Source organism: Chenopodium quinoa, unplaced genomic scaffold (genome assembly GCF_001683475.1).
Source record: "Chenopodium quinoa cultivar QQ74 unplaced genomic scaffold, ASM168347v1, whole genome shotgun sequence".
In the NCBI taxonomy this organism is placed as follows: domain Eukaryota; kingdom Viridiplantae; phylum Streptophyta; class Magnoliopsida; order Caryophyllales; family Amaranthaceae; genus Chenopodium; species Chenopodium quinoa.
Genome location: NW_018745448.1, coordinates 8,985,330 through 8,995,528, shown reverse-complemented (window position 1 = coordinate 8,995,528; position 10,199 = coordinate 8,985,330). Strand labels below are relative to the sequence as shown.

The window sequence follows — 10,199 nt, the reverse complement described above, 5'->3', positions numbered from 1 at the left end:
ATATAACAAGTGTTACTTTAACTAGGAAATAATATCTTTCCCTCTAGGTTTTCTCCTTGGGTGGGGATTTTGGTCCCCTCTAGGGTTTCCTCATTGGGAGGATTTTTCTAGCCTCCATTGCTAGATTTTCTCTACGTTTTTTTTTTGAAGGTTTTCATTCAATCTTCTCCTTCTCTCTCTTTCCCTTCCATCTTTTTTCCTCTGGTCTCAATTGTAAATTTTTGTAGGGGCTTCCACTGGTGTTTTTACCGGTGGAAAACCCGAAAAAAAAACTTTATTGCTTTCAATAAAAGATCACATCTTTATGGTGGTGTTTATTCTATAAGGTTTAATATATTTGTTTGTTCGTCTGTCAAAGATTCACTACTAGATACCGCCTAAATAACGACAATTCATCTGTGGTGGTCATAAAAAATTGTCGTAAAATTATAATTTTGCGATTGTTTTATAAGCTGTCGCAAACTACGATAGTTTATATCCCTTTTGCGACAGTTTGTTTGTCGTTGAAATTATATGATTTTATTTTTAATTTTATACAGGTATTAGGACTGTTAAAAACCGTCGTAAAGTTTTTATTTTTTATTTTTTAATATTTCTAAAAGGTTGCGACAGTCATAAACTGTCGCAAAACCGTCGCAGATTATCGTATTTTTTTTTTTTATAAAAAACAAAGAAAACAAATTTAATTAAAATAACTCTACTTCCCTTCTTTCACCTTCACTTCCCTTTAACAGAGCCGCGACGAGAGAGGAGCAAGAGGGAACTCTGCAACACTCCTTCCGTCGATCCGTCGTTGGGAATTTGGTCCTCCACAATCGATTAGTCTGTGATCCCCTTTCAATTCATGTGTATTATATGTAATTATTTTTAATTTTATCATTTTATCACTTAAACCCTAAATTTTCCGTCGCTTCCCTTAAGCTATCGGAGGGCCACCTGAGTGCCGCTTCTTCTGACGCCGGTTTGCCGCTTTCCCTGACTCCGGTGTGCGAGTTCACTAGCGTTGAAGCTTCGACTGCCCTGACGCTGGACTGATTTCACACGTGACGCCTGTTTGAGGTAAAAATCGACCCTTGTTTTTCTTTTCATTTTTTAAAAAAAAAAATTGTTTTTTTTTCGTTAGTAATACTGGAATTTGTGAATGACTCTGAATTTATCATGCCAAATTGATTTGAAGTCCAAATTGATTATGTGAATTGGCAACAAATTGAACATACTAGTCTAGGTATTAGGTAAACATCTTCAATATATCATGAGTTGTGAGAAACCTTGAGAAGGGCAATAAAAACATTGCAGTTTTACTGGTATTTTCCCCACATTCCCAAATGAATTTTCATGTTTTTATTGGGATTTAGCTCAGTTAATACTTTATCAAATGCAAATTTGGATTTTCCCCTTTTCGATTAGTTATGTTTGTGTATTAATCTGGCTAGGGTCTTGCTTAATTGTGATTTCTATGGTTTTCTTTTCAATCATGTAACGTATTATGGATTCGAATGTATGTAGTTATTTGCAATTTCTTTTTCCTTTTTATCTTTAAATTATAAAGAATTGAGGTCAAACAACTTACAAATGAAGGAGAATGTGATAAAATGCAAATAATTTATTGGGAATTAGAGAGAGAATAGGTAGGAATTGAGATAATTTCCATTTACCACCAAGCTATGAATAACTGCATCTTTTTTTTTTTTTTTTTTTTTTTGAAAATGGAAAACTTATTGTCTATTGACTATTGCAATGCTATAAATTGAGGTTTTACCTTAAAAAAACCTTGAATTGTGAGAAACCTTGAGAAGGGCAATAAAAATTTGGAAAAACATCTTCCATATTTTTTTGTAACTTAGTTCTTACTATTTTTATCACAATTATTTATAATAGTTTGTAGTTAATTATTTATTTTTGCTCATTTATGTAGGATATAAGCAAATTGGTTTGCTTTTGCTTGGAGTTGGTTTCTTTCTTAGGTGAGTTGTGCATAAATTTATTTTGTATGCTTCGAATGAAATTTTTTTGTTACATTTTTATTAGTTATAGGAGTTAGTTTATAGTATGAGTATGAGTATGAGTTTGTTTAAAGTGTGTATAAATATGTAAATGTATATACTAAAAGTATGTATGTTGATTTATCAAAGTGTTTGCATTGTTATTGTGGGTACATTTGGTTATTTAGATTAAATTAGTCATCTTTTAACCAAATTGCATATTCTGAGTAGCTCTATCCTCTACATCTTGTGTATATTATGAGTATCTTAAATTAAGTTAAGTGAGGCGTATACTTGTTCTTTTTAATTATGCCATGACTTATTTTAAAGTTTCTCACATGAAATCTTAACAAATTCTTATCAATAATGAAAATCAGCTGCCAATAAGCTCAAATTTTGGTTTACAAAAAGTGTTGCTGTCAAGAAGTCTGGTTTGACCTAGAATATGTTTTGCTGATCATTTTTATCTGTTTTTTTTTTTCTTTTCTTTCTTTTTTTTTGGTGGAGTACAGAATTTTGTTTTGTGGCTCTGTTTCTTTGTTCAGATGTATCCCTTCAAACTTTTGAAGTGCTTCTACTGTTGCTAGTGCCTAGTACATATATGATGATGCTTGCTAGTGTTGCAATGTGCATTTTATGCACTATTGAAGTTGGCGACGCATTAAATGATATTGCTTAAGGCTTTTCTTGTGATATTTAAACGATGCAAAATCATAATTTTTATGCCATTTATGTTGTCAAATTTAAGTGTAAACCTTCTAGTTTAGGCTATTTATGTGATTTATCTTTATGTATTATCTTTATCTTTATGTGATTTATCCTTCTAGTGTATTGCTTTCATGATCGTCTTTGAATTTATTCCATTTATGATATTGAAGTCAAATCACGATTCCTCACAGCATGCATTTTCCAGTATGTTCTTAGGTAGATTTCTGGTGTAGATTTGCCTAGTAAAAATCCCCAGAAACATCCTTTGTGATAAACTAACTATAGTGTCGTAGTACATTTTATATGACCTTATGGCCTGGTGTTCCTTGGTTGCTTTAGATGACAGAATAGGTACTACTCCAATTTGTGCAGTGTTTTGGTTACATTTGTATGAGTTATAGGAGTTAGTTTATAGTATGAGTATGAGTATGAGTATGAGTTTCTTTAAAGTGTGTATAAGTATGTCAATGTTTATACTAAAAGTATGTATGTTGTACTTTCAATTTCAAGTTAAAGTATGTATGCATATTGTTTAAAGTTAGTATGTATGTAATAGTTTAAAATATCTTTCTTAAAATAATTCCATGTTCAAATTTGAAAAAGTATAAATTATATATAAGATACAAGTTTACAATAGTGAATGTCATGATTAAAGCTTAGAATTTGTTTAAGGAATATTAATTAACGTAAAGTATGTTATGATTTGTTCTTCATATTGGAGGTTCTTAATGATAGGTGATTATTACTCTCTTATTATGTAGAAGTATGGTTACATTCACTAGTGGGGTTAGATGTCAAAGGATGGGTAATGTTGGAGTGATATGGATCTTTGGACATCATTTTAAATCTAAGTCCATATCATACATACAGACATTTAAATGAATGCATTATTTTTGTTTATGATTTATACTATGTGATCTATTGATTTTGAATAGTGTTGTAGAATTTGTCACCATGAAAAGGAATGAGCGTTGGTGGATGTACGATAGAAAAGACGGTAGTAACTTAAGGCCCGAGTTCTTGAAAGGGGTTGATGATTTCATTGCTTTTTGCAAAGCAAATCCCGAGAGCCCGGGGTTAGATGAAGTTAGATGCCCTTGTGTGAAATGCAGGATTAAACATTTGTTACCGACTAACACAGTGAAACTTCATTTGTATAAGAAGGGGTTCTTACCTGAATACTTTGATTACCGGCTAACACAGTGAAACTTTAGGCTGCCAATCTCTGAGCAAATAATTTTATAGTTTTATGTTGCATCTTTGCTATTTAGCTCTTGGCAGAACAGATATTGTGCTGTCTTTGTTGGATGCATCATTTCATAGTTCCTTGCATGCATCATGAATAAAACTTCATCAGTTTCTATACAAATAGCATTTAGGCACTCTTAAATCTTAATACTCAAAGCCTTGTAATCACTACTTGATTAAGTTAAACTTTAGTCATTACTGTTGGAACTCTACTGAAGTCTGAAACCTAATGTGAAGTCTCATGCAAGACAGTTACTGCTTTTGTTAAAAAATTCAATTCTGTGAGGAAATACTTATCTAGATCGATTATATCACCTGACAATATGAAGCTTCGGTTGTTGGTACTTGCTTAGGAATAAAAAGTTTCTTGGTGGCCAGGTTTCTAGATTCAGAGGGGTTGCTCCAAGGGGCAATGGAGAATGAAGTGTAAAAGCAGAAAGGAATTTTGCCTAGGAACCTATAGAACCAAAGCCTATGCTGCTATCGCATATGATAGAGCCCCATTAAAGCTTCATTGGCCATCGGAACTCAAACCAGGTTATGTGGTTCGTGGTGAAGGAAGTGGGCAGCAACTTTAGGCTGCCAATCTCCTAGCAACATGAGGTTGCAAGTCTCCAAGTGTTTCCTCAACAATTTTCTGAATGCCCTCCCTCAATACAATCAGACCCCCTTATACTAGAATGTCAAGGACCTTAAGGCACATAGAAACTAGTTTACTTTCTTTCCCTCCCTCAATCTTAATTAGTTTTGTTTTCTTCTTCATTAGAATTATCTTGAGGGAGTGGGTTGTTCCCTGCTGCTCCTCCTTGTCCACGTTGACCTTTCCTTCTTCGTGTATAGACTTTTATAGGTAAGTCCATCACAGCCTTCCCTTTATTTTTCTTGTCTTCCACCTGTGACATATGATACGTGAATTGATAGTCCAAAATAAATTTAGTAAACAAAGAAAATGAACTAATTAAGTTTAAGATAGTTATTCAGTTTCAATAGTTTTTTATTTTTATTTTTTTATTTATTATTATTTTATTTAATAATATACAGAAGCTGCCGATTTATTTCCACATTGAGCTTCTTTGATCATCCCTACTGATGCAAATGCTGCCTTCTGAAACTGAAATGAAGTTTTAAAAAAAATTAAGAAAAATCAGCATTCATGAACTTACCGACCTCATTTCAGGATTTGTATAGACTGATGATTATAAATGAAAATATATCCATCAATAGATTTTCTAAGATTCAATGGTGGACTTTAACCTTGGATTTAAGGAACACGGTGAGAAAACCTATATACACCTAAAAATGTCTCCCCAAAACCAAACCCGATGATGAACAGCCTCTCATCGCCATTATTGGTCGGAATGACTATTTAATCTTTGGAGTGCTTAAATCCATATTTTCATTTCATAAACCAACCCAACTTCTAGCCCATTTCCCCAGACCATAACTTATTTTCCTCTTTTCGTGCCTTTAAACCCAAAATAATTCATTTCGTGTCCTTTAAAATCATTTATTTCGTGTCCTTTTTATAAAAACGTTTAGACCAGTTTATTTTGGTCCATTATCTGGGTTCAATGATTGAATAGTTGGATGGGGATTTAAAAGATCTTTTCAATGATATATTATAAGCTTAAATCCGAGTTATAACGAATAAGTTATGGCCAAAATATTAAGTCGAGCCCAAACTGAACCCTAGCCCACCTTACCTACGACCCAATGATCATGTGAAGGGTTCAAATTATTTAATCTCATTCCTAAACCAATTAGGATTAATTGGAAGCTTCTATAAGTTTCTAAAATATCTTAATTATCCTTTTTGAAAAGATAAGATTAAAGAGTTTGAAATTGAATAAGACTTTTCTTTTTGAAAATCCTATTTCCGAATTGAAAGACGTTCAAAGATAGTCAGATATGATTTTTATGCCTCATGTTTTTATACAAATTTTATATGGTTTGATATCTCTTGAAATTATCTTTCCAATGATATATTATAATATCAATTCCGAGCTATAACGGAAAAGATATGAATAAAATGTCAAACTCTATCCAAAACTGATACCGTCTCACTATTTCAGACATATATTTTATTCTACGAAATATTTTAATCTGATTCTAATTGGGTTATAAAGTAGACTTCAAGATCTTTCCAACGATGTCTTATTTATCTTATTTTGATTTTTGGATCAAAAGATATGATAAAAAAAAAACCGCAAAAACTGCAGTTTATCGAGTTTTATTCCGTTTTATTCGGATCTTATCTTGTTTTTTCGACCCTTCTTTTTTCTCTATAAATAGAAGTTATATCTCCCCTTTTTCAATCATCAACAATCTGGATCACAAAATCATTCTCTCTTTCTCTCTTTTACACCAAAAATCATTATCTTCTCTCTCTCTCATATTCTAATCCTTAAACCTTTATTCCTTCTTTCACTATTCCTTCCTTTAAGCACTCCAATGAGTCCATACAATACCTGAAGTTCTATATTTTAACCAAGGCGTGATAGGTAGAATTAACTGAGGGTTTGGACCAAATCAAATCTACTTTTAATTTAATTTAATTTTCATTTGATTTATATTTTTTTATTGAAGTTACTAACAGTTTATTCATGATGTAGCAATTCAAGGAAACACGGAAAATGAGTAATTAATCACTTAATTACTCTTATTTTTATTCTTATTGCTAGTATCATGATAAAGTTTATTTATATTTGATTTGACTTACACTATTATTGTTAAATTGCTTCCAATATTAATGTGTATTCTTTTATTTTTATGGTCGCTACATTGCATGTTTAAAGAGAATATGTAATTGAAAATTACGCCTAATAATATAATTTGGACAACCGGTTTAGGATCCTTTTTAATCTTGTTATTAATTCAAGTGATCACTAATATTCTAGAATTATGTGTTGCATTAATATTAAACTAATTTAGCCTAATAATAGTTTGGACCAAATTGAATATTTTTGTTTGTATGCCTTTAAGATCGCATGAATCACTTTTCACTATAAGAATCGAGTAGAGGTCAATACAGGCGAATGTGACTCCATGACTCACTTCGTACCATCATCCCCGATCCTCCTTTCGTGGTTCCGAACCATACGGAGTTAGTAATCTCGTGGATTATGAATAGGGTGTAACCTTCACGGGTCAATTGTTGTTGCCTTCGTTGTCCCTTATTCGTGGTTACCTTAAATGACCCGTGAACGGTTTACAAGTTCCTTAAAAACTTGTTGGAGGCTCCCTACTTTCCTTGTCCCTAATTGTATTATGTCAATTCCCATTTCCTATGAGTGTCAAGCATATTCACACATGCTTTAACGTAGGTGCACTTCAAACGACGCCTACAATACCATTAAAAGTTGATGATTGAAGTGAGTGATGAGTCTTGAAACTAAGATTGTTTAGTACTTTCATAATACGAATCAATAAGCATTCCTTCAATGGGCATTTTATTGTGATTAAAACCTCAAGCTCTTCTATACTTACCTCTATGTCAATGTGTAATGGCTGCAGAAATTCTGTTTGAATAGCCTTATTTGAATCTGGGTCAATTTCAATGATCTCAGAAGCCACACTCTTGTTATAATCGTCATATTCCTGTCGAGTTTGCTCTAGCATATCTAAGTCTTTTGATGTTTCTGTTAACTCCAGCCAAGTATTTTGTCGCATCAATTAGAATAAATGCTTTGTCCATCTGAAATATCATCAGTGATAGGATCAATTTGCTGACAAGTAAACATAATTGCAAATTTTTATGCTTTTCCTAAAACTAACTCTCTTCTTTTTTACTCTTTGCATGCATAAAACATATGGTAGAAATATGATCTAAAACTTTCATTTTAAGTGTTAGAAACTTGAATGCATGCATATAAGACCTTAATTAAGGGTTAGTTTGTTCAATTCAGTCCAAATATGAGTTTTAGGAAAGTATGAAAGCATATGACCTTCTTTGTTCAAAAGGTATACGAACAATGTAAGCACCACTGCTCTCTCCCATCTCATCATCATCAAAACCATTGGAATCTATTCGATTCAGTATCTCAGTAGGCTCTCTATAACTCCAATCGATCCACATACCTGCCTAGTTAGCAAATCAACTCGATAAACTCCTGGCATCGAACCAAGAGCCCTTGCAAGCTCAACCAAATATTTCACCTGTAATCCAAAGGCAGAAATATTCATATTTATAAGTCTGTCATAATGAGATAAAGCTATGAATCACACAAACTTGGATTAATGTTACCTGACCGCCAGTATCAGAATCACAACCAAGTTCCATATTTTCACCTCGTATTAAACCATGAAGACTGCATATAATCAAGTGAGGAAAAAAAATCAAGCCACACTATATAGGGGAGGGGAGGAGGGGACTTTGCAAATTTATTATATTGTTAGTACTTTGTTGCAAATTCAAACTAAAATGTAGTAAATGATGAGAAACTTAACTCTCTTTGTATATATGTATGTGTATTTTTGCAGGATGCATATGAGAAGAAGGTGGAAGAATGCACTACTCAGGGTTCATAACCTAACCCCAAGTAGTTGTACTGGGGGAGACAGTTGGTGGTAGGAAGCGGGGTTTGGTTAAGGGACTAGGTTAGAGTGATCGCCTGTTCTACGAACCCCCTCCTGGTCGTGGAGATGGTTCGTTGCAACCATATTGTCCTTCAATTAATTCTCAGGTTGAAGCCCGGGTACAAGAAGAGGTTGCAGCGCGCTTGGAGGACATACATGCTCAATTCGATGTCAGGTTGCAAGAGGCACTCAAAAAAGAAAGGGAGGAGGCACAACAAGCGAACAAGGTTCTCATTACGTAGATGTTGAAGGGTTGGTCTGAGTTTGGCCATGAGTACCTTTCTTCTTACACTCCTACTCGTACTCCACCTCTCCATCCCAAGCGTGAGGATGACTCAGATATGGGAGGTGATGGTGCTGACCAGACTCCAGTGTCTTAGCTCGTAGGTGTTAGTTGTTATTAGCACTAACCTTAAGCATGTTATGTGTAGTACTAACCTTTTGTATTATATTGTTAGTACTAACCTTTTGTATGCTATATGTATAGTACTAACCTTTTAGATGTTATGTTTCTAATTTGGTGAATAACTTTTTTTGCTAAATATTAATAAACTTTAATGTAATTAGTATGAGTTTAATTTATGCATTTATTTATATTAATAGTGCTCTCGATTAATGGATATAGGTTTAGCTTATGGTGAAATAGGTGGCGGAAAAGAAGACAATTTTTATCTCACGTATACTGCGACAGACTAAAGTTGATCGTAAGTAAGAAGTTGGCGACTGATAAACGCTATCGTAGTTTCCAACGGCTTTTAATCGTCGTTCTCAGCGACAGCTTACAACTGTCGTACAGTTTCATATTTGCGACAGTTTGTGGTTGTCGCAGATTACGACAGTTTTTCAAACTGTCGCAATCAGCGACAGCTATAAACTGTCGTAAACTCACATTTTTGCGACATTTTTTGTCTGTCGCAACACAATTACGACGCATTTTTGAATCTGTCGCTGAAATTAAGAGAAACCGTCGTAATTGTGTTTGCGACAATCAAACTGTCGTAAATTTTTTTTTTTGCGACAACTGTGATTGCAAAAAAAAAATTACGACAGTTAGCCGTCGTAACTTGTAAGTGCGACGGTTTATTTCTTATTTACGAAAGAAAAAAGCTGTCGTAAAATGTCTGTTTTCTTGTAGTGATTGAAGATTTAGGGTTTCACAATCTCTAAAAGTATCTAGAAGGCCATATGAGTTTTTTCACCCAAAGAACTATTCATCCGTGGATCTCAAACCAATTTAGTGCTAAATCACAAATTGTATTGCTTCGGATGAAAATTTCTATAAAGGCGATCGTGAATCGAATCTGCGATGTAACTAGTTTTAAGGTGAATTGTATTTGTGTTAGAATTTTAGTTTTCCTCGGAATTGTTTTTGTAAGTGTCGTTTGGCTATCTTTCACTAATGAAATCCTTTTCTTTTTGTCAAACAAAAAGAAAAAAAAAAAGAAGCATATTTAGAATTTGAACACCATGAAATACTTAAATATGATAAACGGTGATCATAATTAAGAAGTAAGTCATAAGTGTTAATTTTGAAAGGAGTAGGTTTAATTATGCAAATTATCAAGCTTATAAGATCTTATTTTCATCGTGTACACAATTTGAAAAAAAGTTGGTTAAACAAAACATATAGCTTTAATTACTACCTCTGTTAATAGTTATGTGCCACTTTGGGGCTTGACACGCGTC

General features: G+C 33.3%; 1 long non-coding RNA gene across 3 annotated transcripts; it reads left to right on the top strand.

Moving 5' to 3' along the window:
* The first annotated feature begins 678 nt into the window (after positions 1 to 678).
* On the top strand, positions 679 to 9,047 carry LOC110713629. 3 transcript variants are annotated; one of them, XR_002510014.1, is made up of 4 exons: positions 679 to 826; positions 922 to 1,059; positions 1,916 to 1,964; positions 3,626 to 4,168. It is a non-coding gene; the product is annotated as an uncharacterized LOC110713629 (long non-coding RNA). The 3 variants fall into 3 exon arrangements; XR_002510013.1 differs by lacking the exon at positions 3,626 to 4,168 and adding an exon at positions 8,418 to 9,047 and having other exon boundaries at positions 683 to 826; XR_002510012.1 differs by lacking the exon at positions 3,626 to 4,168 and having other exon boundaries at positions 686 to 826; positions 1,916 to 3,617.
* Positions 9,048 to 10,199: the final 1,152 nt, after the last annotated feature.